Below are 16236 nucleotides of genomic sequence, written 5' to 3'. Positions count from 1 at the left end.
AAAGAAAACTACAGACCAATATCTCTGATGAATACCGATGCAAAAATCCTAAATAAAATTCTAGCAAATCGAATACAACAATGCATTAAAAAGATTATTCATCACGACCAAGTGGGGTTCATCCCCGGGGCACAAGGATGGTTCAACATACACAAATCCATCAATGTGATACATCACATAAACAAAATAAAGGACAAAAATCATATGATTATATCAATTGATGCAGAAAAAGCATTTGACAAGATACAACATCCATTTATGATTAAAACACTTAATAAAATGGGTATAGAAGGAAAATACCTTAACATAATAAAGGCCATATATGACAAGCCCTCTGCTAATCTCATAATTAATGGAGAAAACTGAAGCCCTTTGCTCTACGTTCAGGAACACGACAGGGATGTCCCCTATCACCTCTGCTTTTCAACATAGTGTTGGAAGTCCTTGCCAGAGCAATCAGGCAAGAGAAAGAAATAAAAGGCATCCAAATTGGGAATGAAGAAGTTAAATTATCACTCTTTGCAGATGACATGATGCTATATATAGAAAACCCTAAAGACTCCACCAAAAAGCTATTAGAAACAATCAACGAATACAGTAAAGTTGCTGGCTACAAAATCAACGCACAAAAGTCCATTGCCTTCCTATATACTAACAATGAAATCTCAGAAAAGAAATACAAAAAACAATTCCTTTTGCAATTGCAGCAAAAGAATAAAATACCTAGGAATAAACTTAACCAAGGATGTGAAAGACCTATATGCTGAAAACTATAAGACATTTTTGAAAGAAATTGAAGAAGACACAAAGAAATGGAAAGACATTCCGTGCTCATGGATTGGAAGAATCAACATAGTTAAAATGGCCATATTACCCAAAGCAATATACAGATTCAATGCAATCCCCATCAAAATCCCAATGGCATATTTTAAAGAAATAGAACAAAAAATCATCAGATTTGTTTGGAACCACAAAAGACCCCGAATAGCCAAAGCAATCTTAAGAAAAGAGAACAATAATGGAGGTATCACACTTCCTGACTTTGGCTTGTACTACAGGGCTACAATAATCAAAACAGCATGGTATTGGCAGAAAAACAGACACATAGACCAATGGAATAGAATTGAGAACCCAGAAATAAAACCACATAAATATGGACAGATAATTTTTGACAAAGAAGCTAAAAACATACAATGGAGCAAAGACAGCCTCTTCAATAAATGGTGCTGGGAGAATTGGATAGCCACGTGCAAAAGAATGAAACTGGACTGCTATTTGTCACCATGTACCAAAGTTAATTCAAAATGGATCAAAGACTTAAGCATAAGACCTGACACAATACACTGCATAGAAGAAAACATAGGTACTAAACTTATGGACCTTGGGTTCAAAGAGCATTTTATGAACTTGACTCCAAAGGCAATGGAAGTAAAAGCTAAAATAAACGAATGGGACTATATGAAACTTAAAAGCTTCTGCACAGCAAAAGAAACCATTGACAAAATAAAGAGGCCACCAACTGAATGGGAGAAGATTTTTGCAAACAGTGCCTCCGATAAGGGGCTAGTATCCAGAATATACAAGGAACTCATGCAACTCAACAACAAAAAACAAACAACCCAATTGAAAAATGGGCAGAGGACTTGAAGAGACATTTCTCCAAAGAGGACATACAAATGGCAAATAGACATATGAAAAATGCTCAACATCACTAATCATCAGAGAAATGCAAATCAAAACCACAATGAGATATCACCTCACCCCAGTCAGAATGGCTATCATCAACAAGACAAATAGTAACAAATGTTGGAGAGGCTGTGGAGAAAAAGGAACCCTCATACACTGTTGGTGGGAATGCAGACTGGTGCAGCCGTTATGGAAGGCAGTGTGGAGGTTCCTCAAAAATTACGAATAGAATTGCCATATGACCCAGCAATCCCTCTCCTGGGTATCTACCCAAAAATCTGAAAACATTTAGAGATAAAGACACGTGTGCTCCAATGTTCATTGCAGCTTTGTTTACGGTGGCCAAGACATGGAAACAACCAAAATGTCCTTCGATAGATGAATGGATAAAGAAGTTGTGGTATATATACACAATGGAATACTATTCGGCAGTAAGAAAAGATGATATAGGAACATTTGTGACAACATGGATGGATCTTGAGAGTGTAATGCTGAGCAAAATAAGTCAGACAGAAAAAGCAGAGAACCATGTGATTTCACTGATATGTGGTATATAAACCAAAAACAACAAAAGAACAGGACAAACAAATGAGAAACAGAAACTCATAGACACAGACAATAGTTTAGTGGTTGCCAGTGGGTAAGGGGGGCGGGGGATGGGGGATGGGAGATGAGGGTAACGGGGATCGAATATATGGTGATGGAAGGAGAACTGTCTCTGGGTGATGAACACACAATGTGATTTATAGATGATGTAATACAGAATTGTACACCTGAAATCTATGTAATTTTACTAACAATTGTCATCCCAATAAATTTAATTAAAAAAAAAAAACTCAACGAGATGCAAGAAAACATAGAAAGGCAGTTAAATGAACTCAGAAACACAATCAAAGAAAAACATGAGCATTTTACAAAAGAGATTGAAATTTTAAAAAAGAACCAAATAGAATTTCTGGAGATTAAGAACTCAATAGAAGAAATTAAGAATGAAATAACCAGCTTAGTTAGTAGAGTTGACCAGATGGAGGAAAGAATCAGTGACATTGAAAATAGAAACCTGGAAATTACACAGATGGAAGAAAAAAGAGACTTGAGACTTAAAAGAAATGAAAGGAACCTAGAAGAACATTCTGACTCCATCAGAAAGAGCAATATAAGAATAATGGGCATACCAGAAGGAGAAGAAAGAGAGAAGGGAACAGAGAATATATTCAAACAAATTGTCGATGAGAACTTTCCAAACTTGTAACAGAACTGGATCCTCAAATCCAGGAAGCAAATAGAACACCTAATTACCTCAATCCCAACAGGCCTTCTCCAAGGCACATTGTATTGAAGCTGTCTAAAATCAACTACAAAGAAAGAATCCTCAAGGCTGCCAGGGAAAAGAAGTCGGTAACTTACAAAGGAAAGCCCATTAGATTATCATCAGATTTTTCAGCAGAAACTCTACAAGCCAGGAGGGAATGGAACCAAATATTCAAGCTATTGAAAGAGAGAAATTATGAGCCAAGAATAATATATCCAGCAAAGATATCCTTTAGACATGAAGGAGGAATAAAGACCTTTCCAGATATAAAGAAGCTGAGGGAATTTTCTAATACACGACCTTCACTATAAGAAATACTAAAGGGGGCTGTTCGACCACCATCAACAGGGACAATTTGTGGCAACCAAAACATTAAAAGGGGGAGAGTAAAGGCCTGAACCTGAATATGGGAATGGAGTAAGTAAGCGTGCTGAAGAAAATGGAATACTCTATATAAGATCCTCAGCCTGGCGAAGGGCTAGAGTGGAGGAGAAAAGTGCAGGAGCTAAGATGTCATAAAAGTAAAATGGGAGATTAGCTGTTATCAGCTAGATTCTATGTAATAGCTAGGTATAAGTGGAAGGATTTGGTTTAAAGTATGTGTAAATAGCCTTGAATGGGGGTAAAAGGAAAAGCATTAGTTAGAAAAATAAAGAATATTAAAAGTAATTAAGGGGGTCGACTGGTTAGGTCAGTTGGTTTGAACGCAGTGCTCTTAACAACAAGGTTGCTGGTTCAGTCCCCACATGGGCCACCGTGAGTTGCGCCCTCCACAACTAGATTGAAACAACTACTTGACTTGGAGCTGATGGGTCCTGGAAAACCACACTTAAAATAAATTTTTAATAAAAGTTTTCATAAAATTAATTAAGAGATAAGAGTAGCCATGCATTTGAATTTTTTTCCTTTTTCTTTTTTGTCATCATTTATTTAAGTGGGCTATTCCACAAATAATAAATGGAATACATTAAACTGATCATTTTATTATCTATCTAAAAGCCCGAGCACATCAACTGTTTATTGCTTTCATTGTTTTTGTTGTTGTTGTTGTTGTTTCTATTTTTATTTTTTAATTATTATTATTATTTTTTAGTTTCAGGTGTACAAAACAACACAGTGATTAGATATTTACACCCCTCACAAAGTGATAACCCCCCAATCTATTACCCATCTATGTCATATATAGCTGTTACAACACCATTGACTATATTCCCTATGCTGTACTTTACATCCCGAGATTACACACACACACACACACACACACACACACACACACACACACTTAATTATAGTTGGCATTCAGTATTATTGTACTTGAGACTCAGGTGTACAGTGCAGTGGTCAGGTATCTACACAATCTATGAAGTGACCCCCTAATAAGTCTGGCACCCTACATGATCTTTATATCATTATTGATTATATTCCTCATACTGTATTTCTTATCTCGTGACTATTTCGTGACTACCAATTTATACTTTCTAATCCCTTCACCTTCTCCCCCATCCTTCAACTCCCCACCATCTAGCAACCATCAGTTTTTTCTCTGTATCTCTGAGTCTATTTCTGTTTAGTTTGCTTGTTTATTCTGTTCTTTAGATTCCACATATAAGTGAGGTTATGTGGTGTTTGTCTTTCTCAGTCTGACTTATTTCACTTAGCATAATATTCTCTAGGCCCATCCATGGTCTTGCAAATGGTAAGATTTCATTCTTTTTTATAGCAGAGTAATACTCCATTGTATAAATGTACCATAATGTCTTTATCCAATCATCTGTTGATGAGCATTTCAGTTGTCTCCATATCTTGGCTATTGTGAACAGTGCTGCAATAAACATAGGGTTGCATGTATTTTTTCTAATTAGTGTTTTGTATTTCTCTGGATAAATACCCAGGAGTGGAATTTCTGGGTCAAAAGGTAGTTCTATTTTTAATTTTATAAGGAACCTCCATACTGTTTTCCATAGTGGCTGCACCAATTTGGAATCCCACCAACAGTGCATGAGGGTTCCCTTTTCTCCACATCCTCGACAACACTTGTTGTTTGTTGATTTATTGATAACAGCCATTCTGACAGGAGTGAGGTGGTATCTCACTGTGGTTTTAACATGCATTTCTCTAATGATTAGTGACGTTGAGCATCTTTTCATATGTCTGTTGGCTATCTGTATGGTCTCTTTAGAGAAATGTCGCTTCATGTACTCTGTCCATCTTTTAATTAAGTTGTTTGTTTTTTGATGTTGAGTTTAACGAGTTTTATAAAACTTTTGGATATTAACCCCTTATCAGATGTATTGTTGACAAATATTTTCTCCCATTCAGTAGGATGCCTTTTTGTTTTATTGATGGTTTTCTTTGCTGTGAAAAACTTTTTAGTTTGATGTACTCCCATATGTGTATTTTTTCTTTTACTTCCCTTGCTCGAGGGGATATATCAGTAAAAATATTACTAAGGGCAATATCTGCAAGTTTATTTCCTATATTTTTCTCTAAGCATTTTATGGTTTTGGGTCTTACATTTAAGTTTTTAATCCATTTTGAGTTTATTCTTGTATATGGTGTAAGAAGGTGTTCCAGTTTCATTTTTTTGCATGTATCTCTCCAACTTTCCCAGCACCATTTATTAAATAGACTGTCTTTACCCCAGTGTAAATTCTTGCATCCTTTGTCATGGGTTAAATGACCGTATACGTGTAGGCATGGATTTATTTCTGGACTCTCTATTCTGTTCCATTGATCTATATGTCTGTTTTATGCCAATACCATGCTGTTTTGATTACTGTAGCCTTTAGTATGATTTGATGTCAGGTAGCATGATACCTCCCACTTTGTTCTTATTTCTCAGGATTGCCATGGCTATTCGGGGTCTTTTATAGTTCCATATAAATTTTAGGATTATTTGTTCTAGTTCTGAGAAAAATGTCATTGGTATTTTGATAAGGATTGCATTGAATCTGTATATTGCTTTAGGTAGTATGTACATTTTAACTATATTAATTCTTCCTATCCAAGAGCATGGTATATGTTTCCATTTATTAGTATCTTCTTTAATTTCTGTCTTCAATATCTTATATTTTCTGAGTACAGGTCTTTTACTTCCTTGGTTAAAATTATTCCTAAGTATTTTATTTTTTTGTGCAATTGTAAGTGGGATTGCTTTCTTAATTTCTCTTTCTGATAGTTTGTTATTGGTGTATACAAATGCAACTGATTCTAAAGAAAAGAATAAGTGAATGAACTAATCAGAAACAGTTTTGGAAACATGGAGGAAAAACTGAGGGTTGCTAGATGGGCAGGGGGGTGGGGATAAGGGGAAGGTGAGAGGTTTTGGGAACGTACAGAGGGATAGTGGATGGGGGGAGGGGGGTTCACACAGTGTGAGGGATATAAATGATAAATGTCTAAGTTTTGCTTTGTCTTGTGCACCTGAAACTAATTAATAAAAAAAAAAAAAAAAAAAAAAAAAGAAACAGAAAATCAGGATAGACCTATAAAAAAAAAAAAAAAAAAAAAAAAAAAAAAAACAAATGCAACTGATTTCTGAGTATTAATTTTGTATCCTGCTATGGCACTGAATTAATTTATCTGTTCTAATAGTTTTTTAGTGGAATCTTTGGTGTTCTCTCTATATAGTATCATATCATCTGCAAATAATGACAATTTTACTTCCTCCTTTCCAGTTTGGATGCCTTTTATTTCTTTTCTTTTCTTTTCTTTTCTTTTCTTTTCTTTTCTTTTCTTTTCTTTTCTTTTCTTTTCTTTTCTTTTTTTCTGACTGCTGTAGCTAGAACTTCCAGTACTATGTCAAATAAAAGTAGTGAAAGTGGTCATTCTTGTCTTGTTCCTGATCTTATGGGGAATGCTTTTAGCTTTTCCCCATTGAGTATGATGTTAGCTGTGAGTTTATCATATATGCTCTTTATTCCCACTTTCCTGAGAGTTTTTATCATAAATGGATGTTGGATTTTGTCAAATGCTTTTTCTGCATCTATTAATACGACCATATGATTTTTATCTTTCATTTTGTTAATGTGGTGTATCACATTCATTTGCAGATATTAAACCAACCTTGCATACCAGGAATGAATCCCACTTGATCGTAGTGTATGATCTTTTTCAATGTATTGCTGAATTCGGTTTGCTGATATTTTGTTGAGGATTTTTGCATTTATGTTCATTAGGGATATTGACCTATAGTTTTCTTTTTCTGTAATGGCTTTCTTTGGTTTTGGGATCAGGGTAATGGTGGCCTCAAAAATGAGCTTGGGAGCCTTCCCTTCTGGATTTTTTGGAATAGTTTGAGGAGAATAGGTGTTAATTCTTTTTTGAATGTTTGGTAAAATTCACCTGTGAAGCCTTCAGGTCCAGGACTTTTGTTTGTTTGGAGCTTGTTGGTTACTGATTCAATTTCGTTGGTAGTAATTGGTCTGTTCAGATTTTCTGTTTCTTCTTGATTCAGCCTTGGAAGATTATAGGCTTCTAGAAATTTATCCATTTCTTCCAGATTATCTAATTTGCTGGCATATAGTTGCTTGTTTATTGCTGTCATTCTTTATTTATTAATATAAATGAAGTTGGTTTTCCTGTGCTGCTTCAATTAGTCATCATTAATCACCCTGTGGCTATAATCAGAGGTGAAAGTATCTGAATAGAGTAAACATTGCTTTCTGGTAGCTGGCCATCATTTCTAACCTCCCTTTTGTAATGAAAAACACATAACACTGAAAATCAAATGCTTCGCAGCAACCTACTCTAGAGCATTGGTTAGGACATGTCCAGTATTCTTGAGCATCAGCCTCATTTTTTCCATACCAAAGAAATCTAACTCTTCCCATAACTCCAGTCCATTCAGGCTCTGTGCATGTTTTTCAAGCTCTCAGCAGGAAGAATTTAGTAACCAGAATAAGTATCTATAGGTTAAAAAGGTATTGGTTCCTTCTAGATACGTGCTTTGTTTGGTTTCACATATCCAGAAGACATAAATGGAAATCTTCATTGTGTCTCTCAGAAAAATACAAGACAGGTAATCAGTGGAGAATCTGAATTCACGTCTTAGCCATGAGGATGTGTGCTTTGATAACATGTATACTGACAGTTAAGAATATAAGGGAATTAGTGCTCATGAGCATTTCTCCATGGGCCTATTTTCCTCATTTGTAAATGGGGAGCTTGACAAGTTGGGGGTTTTTTGTTTGTTTGTTTTTTGGCATAAATTTCATGATTCTGTATGGGAAATATCCCTGCCCCTCAATGTGTGGAAATCATTAAATATATCACCTCTCAGCATAAATGAAAAACTACACTGGAAATTGCTGGAAACAGCTGCAGTAAAAAACACCCAATACCACTCATGGACTTTTTCAGTGAGAAAATTGCAAGTTCCCAAGGAAATTCTCATGAATTCTGACCTTTGTCAGGAGCCACTGAGTAAATCAATGTATTATTGATCAACCTGCTGTCATGAATCTATTTTTCTTTCCTTCTCTCACTGTCTATACCTATATTGTGAGTGACACATCCAGCTGAGACCTGCACAGTTTTCCCAGCAGCTCCTCAGAGAAGGAAGCATGGGTGGGTCCCCAAATTCCACAGGTGTTTAGCTTATTGAACAGAAACAAGTGGACTCTAAGGAAAAGAAAGCAGCTGTCCCACTGTAGTGCTGACTTTAAATTAGCCCCTGTACTAGGGTATGTGGGCTCTGTCACATGTATGTACTCTTATGTGTCCAGTCAAAGGCATGGAAAAGTAAAACTCATAAAGGTGTAATTATAAAAATAAGGATATGAAAACAATCAAATCCAAATCCCTTTTAATGACTTCAAATTCAAGTAACAACCCTTCACAATTACCCTGTGCCTGCCAAATCCAAACCAACTCATCATTTCACCCCATGAATTCATTACTTGATTTAGCATTCATTGAATGGGCATGTTGAATACTGGCTCCCCAAAATATCACTGGAACAACCTGTTGCCCGGGGAAAGCTAGCTAAGTTTATTCCTTACCACTGTAAGAGAGAACTCCACATTGACAGAGTCTAATAGTGTTTTAGGAGAGGAAGGGAAAGACTCGGATATTGAGACTGTGAAGTCTGTCCTAGTGGGAAGGGGGAACTTGATTAGGATTGGGTAAAGACCATCATATAAATTGGTTTAAAATAGATGGGCATGGCAGAACAGGGATGTGGAGGCAAGAGGTTTAAAAGGTTTTAGTGTATAAACTGTCAGTGGATGCTTTCTATTTTTTCTTTTTAAAAAGAGTTTTATTAAAATATAGCTAAAATACAATATTATATTAGTTTCAGGTGTACACCATAGTTATTCAACATTTACATAACCTAAAGAAGTGATCACCATGATAAGTCCAGCAACCATCTGACACCGTACCACACTGTCACAATATTATTGACCCTATTACTTATGCTGTACATTACATTCCCATGAGTTATTTGTTTTATACCTGTAAATTTGAACCTCTTATTCCCCTTCACCTTTTCCCCTCCGCTTTTTAATTTTTCAATTGCAGTTGTCATTCAACGTTATTTTATATTGGTTTCTGGTTTACAGCACAATGGTCAGACATTTATATACCGTGTTTCCCCGAAAATAAGACCTAGCTAGACCATCAGCTCTAATGCATCTTTTGGAGCAAAAATTAATATAAGACCCAATCTTATTTTAATATAAGATCCAGTCTTATATAATAGTATAATACAAGACTGGGTCATATTAATTTTTGCTCCAAAAGACGCATTAGAGCTGATGATCCAGCTAGGTCTTACTTTTGGGGAAACACGATAACTTACAAAGTGATCCCCCCGACTGGTGCAGCACCCGCCTGGCACTATACATAGTCCTCACTATATTGTTGACTGTATTCCTTATTCTTTACATCCCCATGACTATTTCATAACTACCAATTTGTAGTTGTTAATCCCGTCACCTTTTTCACCCAGACCCCTAACCCCCCTCCCACCTAGTAACCATCAGTTTGTTCTCTGCATCTATGGGTCTGTTTTTTTGTTTGTTCATTTATTTTGTTCTTTAGATTCCACATATAAGTGAGTTCATATGGTATTTGTCTTTCTCAGTCAGACTTATTTCATTTAGCATAATACCCTCTGTCCATGGGTCCACCCATGTTGTTGCAAATGGTAAGATTTCATTCTTCTTTATAGCAGAGTAATATTCCATTGTATACATGTACCACTTCTTCTTTATCCAGTCATCTACTGATGGGCACTTAGGTTGCTTCCATATCTTGGCTATTGCAAATAGCTCTGCAATGAACATAGGGGTGCATATATCTTTTTGAGTTAGTGTTTTGGATTTCTTCTGATAAATACCCAGGAGTGGAATTGCTGGGTTATAAGATAGTTCTATTTTTAATTTTTTGAGGAACCTCCAAACCGTCTTCCATAGTAGTTGCACCAATTGGCAATTCCACTAACAATGCAGAAGGATTCCCTTTTCTCCACATCCTCGCCAACACTTGCTGTTTGTTGATTTATTGATGATAGCCATTCTGATAAGTGTGAAGTGCTATCTCACTGTGGTTTTCACTTTGGATTTCTCTGATGATTAGTGAAATTGAGAATCTTTTCATGTTTGTTGGCCATCCGTATGTCCTCTTTGGAGAAATGTCTGTTCAGGTATTTTTTCCCATTTTTTAATTGGATTGGTTTTTTTGGTATTGAGTTGTATGAGTTTTTTAATAAATTTTAGATATTAACACCTTATCAAATATATCATTGGCAAATATCTTCTCCCATTCAGTAGGATGTCTTTTCATTCTGTTGATGGTTTCCTTTGCTGTGCAAAAACTGTTTAGTTTCATGTAGTCCCGCTTGTTTATTTTTTCTTTTATTTCCCTTTCCCGAGGAGATACATCAGTAAAAATATTACTAAGGATAATGTCTGAGAGTTTACTGCCTATATTTTCTTGCAAGAGTTTTATGGTTTCGGGTCTTACATTTAAGTCTTTGATATGTTTTTGTGTTTATTCTTGTACATGGTGTAAGAAGGTAGTCCAGTTTCATTTTTCACATGTATCTGTTCAAGGATGCAAGTCCAGAGCAGCTGCTCATTTTCTCATTTGAGATTTCTGAGTTCCTTTTCTTTCCAAGATGACCAAGCTGCAAGCAGAGCCTCTTTTTGTCACGCAGTGGGTTAGAGACACCAGAAGCAAGAGCTGCAAAGTTTCAGATAACTGTGGAAGCACTGATTTACTTTGATTTTGGAGTTTCCTCTCTCTCTCGCCCTCTTTCCCTCCTTCCCTTCCTCCCTCCCTCCTTCTCATACATACACCTTTACACTTTTAATGGCAGCAAAGAGGGAAAAGATCTGATCCCTGCAGAATGAGGGACCACTTCAGAGGAATGAGAGAAGAGGAATGAGAATCAATTTTTTAGGGGTTAGAGGTATGATTTCAGTTTTGGGAATCCATTGTTAAGGATATTTCAGGAGAAATTTTAAGAAACACAATGAACAAATTAAGGCAAATTTTCATTTCCTCTGTTCAGGAACTGATCATTCAGATGACAGATTGGTATTTTGAAGGCATAGTGAGGAATTTTTCATTCCAGCAGTTGTGGCACTTAATACATTTTCCAGTTTATTTTTCTAAAAAGTGTCTATGTAAATTTCCCTCACAGCTCTTAGGAGACTCTGTCACATGTATCCTTACCCAAGCTGAAGACGCATTGAATTGCTGCCCTCCTTACTTTGGAAAGGAAAATGCTATAGCTCCCCCTTGTGTTTTATGAGGCCAAAATCATCCCTGATGGATCCGCCGCAGCAGAGTCCACTCCATTAGTATCTTCAAAGTATCTCCTCAAAACTATTTGACGGAGACTTTGCTTTACAGAAAAGTACCAGAGGATCCAGGTAATCTTTTATAATTTCCCCCTTATTTCCCACTCTACTGCGGTGTGTCTAAGACCCTCTTTCTTGGATGGTCACCTTTTTCTGGCAAACAGTTCCTTTGGGATGATTTTCTTCATGAGGTTGTAGTCCAGTTATCTTCCACTTAGTATATCGAATCTTGTACCATTTCCTCTCCAAATAGAAGGAGTGGAACTTGTGTTCACTATTGCCTCCTCTTGCCCTGTCATAGGGGCCATTTTTTTCAGTATCATGACTTCTCAGTTTAAGTCAGGCACCGGTTTCTTTGCCCTTCCACCTCCAGAGTAAACACGTCAAATTTCCCCAAGTCTCTGACATTCTAATACATGAATTTGTACTTAAAGATTTTGGCTGCTCAATAAGTATACAGCCAGGGTGTGAGATGCAATCACATGTCTCTTTTGGAAACGATTCCCCAATCTCAGCACCACCCCACACTTGACTTGGACATAGGAGTAAGGGAAATGCCACAGTGCTCCCTATTAATGAATTTCCTTCAAATAATGTTTGAAAGTTACTGATATTCTTCACATGTGTAGCAATTCTTATATAATGTGGTTCTTGTTCCTGATTTTTTACCTTTGCCAATATTGCAAGATAAAGGGAAAAGTCTCATTTTATAGGTTGTTTTAAAAATTACATAAAATGTTGATTGTTAAAAAGATTTACACAGTATTTCAATTATGTCTATAGGACAAAGCCTTAATAGAATTGCTTCATTAAGTGTGTATGCATTATATATACATATATATGTATATATATACACATATATATGTATATATATATACATATATATATATATATATATATATATATGTATATATATGTATATTTAGCAGACAAGGCTGAGAAGTTTTTTGTTTTTTTGTTTTTTGTTTGTTTGTTTGTTTTTATTGGGGAAGGGGAACAAGACATTTTTTATTATTATTATTATTGAGGAACAGTGTGTACTTCCAGGACTTTTTTCCAAGTCAAGTTGTTGTCCTTTCAATCTTAGTTGTGGAGGGTGCCGTTCAGCTTCAAGTTGTTGTCCTTTCAGTCTTAGTTGTGGAGGGCGCAGCTCAGCTCCAGGTCCAGTTGCGGTTGCTAGTTGCAGGGGGTACAGCCCACCATCCCTTGCGGGACTCGAGGAATTGAACTGGCAACCTTGTGGTTGAGAGCCCATGCTCCAACCAACTGAGCCATCCGGGAGGCAGTTCAACTCAAGGTGCCATGCTCAATCTTTAGTTGCAGGGGGCAGAGCCCACCATCCCTTGTGGGAGTCGAGGAGTCAAACGGGCAACCTTGTGGTTGAGAACCCACTGGCCCATGTGGGAATAGAACCGGCAGCCTTCGGAGTTAGGAGCATGGAGCTCTAACCGCCTGAGCCACCGGCCTGGCCCCAAGTGTGCATGCATTTTAAATTTGATAGATAGTTGTCTTCACCTGTTCAGTCTTCTGTGTTATATAACCTGGTCTTCATGTCATAGCTTAATGTTCCAGTAAGAGTTCCAACCCACTTAATTTCACCCCCTTCCTGCTCTGCCAACCCTTATTTTAAAACTTTGGACACTGTTTTCTTAAGGAAACTTAGAATCAAACCAAACGGTCCCAATCCTTAAAGGACTCCTACTTGCCCAGCTTTATGATTTCCCTTGGCAAAGGAAAGTTTCACTCCACACAGACTGAAAACAAACTCATTGTTTTCCAATATCTATTAACTTTGTGGTTGGGATCATATGAAGCAGCAACACAAGGCAGCATAGGCTAAGTGTCAGTCTTACAAAACGTGAAAGCTTTGTGAAATCTGAGGCAGGAAAAATCAGGCCTGGCAATCTTCTGAATGAAGTGAGACTCAGGTCTTAACTTAAAACGAAGGGTAGAACTAAGACAAAAGTAGGGAGACTATTGGGGAATTCCAGGCGGAGCGGAAATGCTGTGAGGAGCTTAGATGGCAGAAAACACCTAGACTCTTAAATAAAGCTAACTGAATTTTACTTATCTTAATATGTTTTTCCTCATACTGCCATTTTTTTTATATTTATCTTACATCCTATCTGAGGTCAGGAATATTCTATTGCTTCATCATCAGATCTTGTCCATAGTCAGTGTCCATAGTTGACTAAGTATCAACAATCATTTTGGTTATTAAGTGAATAAACAAATAAATGCAATACTTAGCAGAAAGTGCTGCAAAATACTAGGAAGGTTGCAATAAGAGAAAAGGAATTAATTTCCAGAAAGCCTCATTTATCATGATTTCAATGTAACAAGTATGTACTTTCTCATGAAAGACCACTCACTCTTTCTTACTAAAATCGTATTTAACTTCTGGAAAATGATCTGCATTCTGTTATCCTAATAAACTATGTCTTGTTAATAGCACTAACATAATCATTTTAAAAGAATGAAGAAACAAAACAAAAAGAGGTCTGCCAAATCTGTCTCTCAGAAAAGGTTCAAAGCTTGAATAGTTCATGGGAACAATTTGTTAGTCTAGAGAATTCTTCCCATTTTGGTCAGGGCTTCCTATAGAGAGATTTATGTGCAGTGTATGTCAAGAGGCAAAATAATGGCATTTCTCTGCTATACAATGACTTGGACATTTGCTGAGTGCAGAAATGCACCCTTAAACCAGAGAAAGAAGCAGAGTCTGTCCTGATCCAATCCTTTTGAAGAGCCATGCGCACTGAAGCTGAGACCAAACAGAATGATAGGATTTGATTGCTAAAGCTCTGGAGGCAATGTGCCTCTTGATGTGTTGCCCTTTAACCCAGACTCGGGAGGGTGAAAAAAGAGAGGGTATGGTTTCCCTCCCCCCTTCCCCGCCCACCATCTGATCACGCTTGTCTCTAACACTGTCCACGTACTCCTAACATTCAACTGTCTACCCCCATTCTCATAAGTTACTTCCAGCTTTGGGGCCAGGGTGAGAATGAATAGAAGAACAGAAAGGAAGGCTGGAGGAGAATTGGAGAAGCAATTCAACAAACAGTTGACAGCTGCTTAGAAGTCGGGGACAGAATTCTAGCTACTGAAATGACAGCTGAACTTCTGGTCCCCTGATGCTTCTATCCCACTTTCCAATATTTTATAAGATTTAGGCATTTCCATCTTTCTGTTCCCTGTTCCCATTTTACCCTTTCTAGCCTATATTTATTTTTTTATTTTTCGATTACAGTTGACATTCAATATTGTGTTATATTAGTTTCAGGTATACTGCATAGTGGTTAGACATTTATATAATTTACAGATTGATCCTCCCTGGCACTATAATATAGACCCACCTGGCACTATACATAGTTATTACAATATTATTCACTATATTCCCTGTGCTTTACTTTACAATTTGTATTTCTTAAGCCCATCACTTTTATCACCCAGTCTCCCAAATCCATTCCCATATTTATAATCATTCCCTTCTCTACACCTTTAGTTCCCTTTACATGATTATTTATGAATGGCAAAATCTCACGCAAAGTTAAATTCACATCTGCATCATAGCAGCTGGGCAGCTGAATATAACTGGAGGAAAAAACCCCACAAATATGCTGATTGGTCTTGCTGTAAATTCATGACCACTAGCCTCACTTGGCCCTTTGTGCTACTGAGAAAGGTTACCAGTCCGTTCACTCTCCTGCTTTTACAAAACTTTCACACTTTCTTTCTCTTCAAATTTCTTCACTGTTCTCCAGCCACACTGGTCTGCTTTCTGTTTTTAACATGCCAAGCATATGCCCACCTGAGGGCCTTTTTATTCATTCTTCCTCCTGCCTGGAGCACTCTGTATCTATCTATTTGCTCCCTCACTTCCTTCAAGACCCTGCTACATTATGTCATCATTATCAGTCAGGCCTTCCCAGGCCCCTCTATATAAGGCAGCAAGCACGTCCCCACCACAACCAGCACACTGTGTTTCCCTAACTTTATGTTTTCTTTAGCAGTTACCACCATCTGGTATTCTGTATATTTTATGTGTGTGTATTTTCTATTCCCGTGCTAGAATGAATGTTTTATGAGAGCGGGGTTTTTTTTTCTTTTTTTTTCATTCTTCTATACCTAGAGTTTAATACAATTGCTTGCTAGTATGCCGTACATATTTCTTTAAGGAATGAATGGATAGATGAATGCCTCTTCGGGTTTGAGAATCCCCTCTTCACATTTGCCAATCCCAGCATATTCACCTACTCACCCTTCAATATTTTTTATATGGTGACCGTAGTTTCCAAAACCAGATTCGATGCACGTCATCTAATTGGTGGAGAAAATATCTTGTATTTAGACTGTCTTTGGATATCCAATGTGCCTATTAAGTATATTCTACATACAATCATAGTCTCATAGAATGGAGTCCTCAAA

Source organism: Rhinolophus sinicus, chromosome X, assembly GCF_036562045.2.
Source record: "Rhinolophus sinicus isolate RSC01 chromosome X, ASM3656204v1, whole genome shotgun sequence".
NCBI lineage: Eukaryota > Metazoa > Chordata > Mammalia > Chiroptera > Rhinolophidae > Rhinolophus > Rhinolophus sinicus.
Note: the sequence above shows the minus strand (reverse complement) of the source record.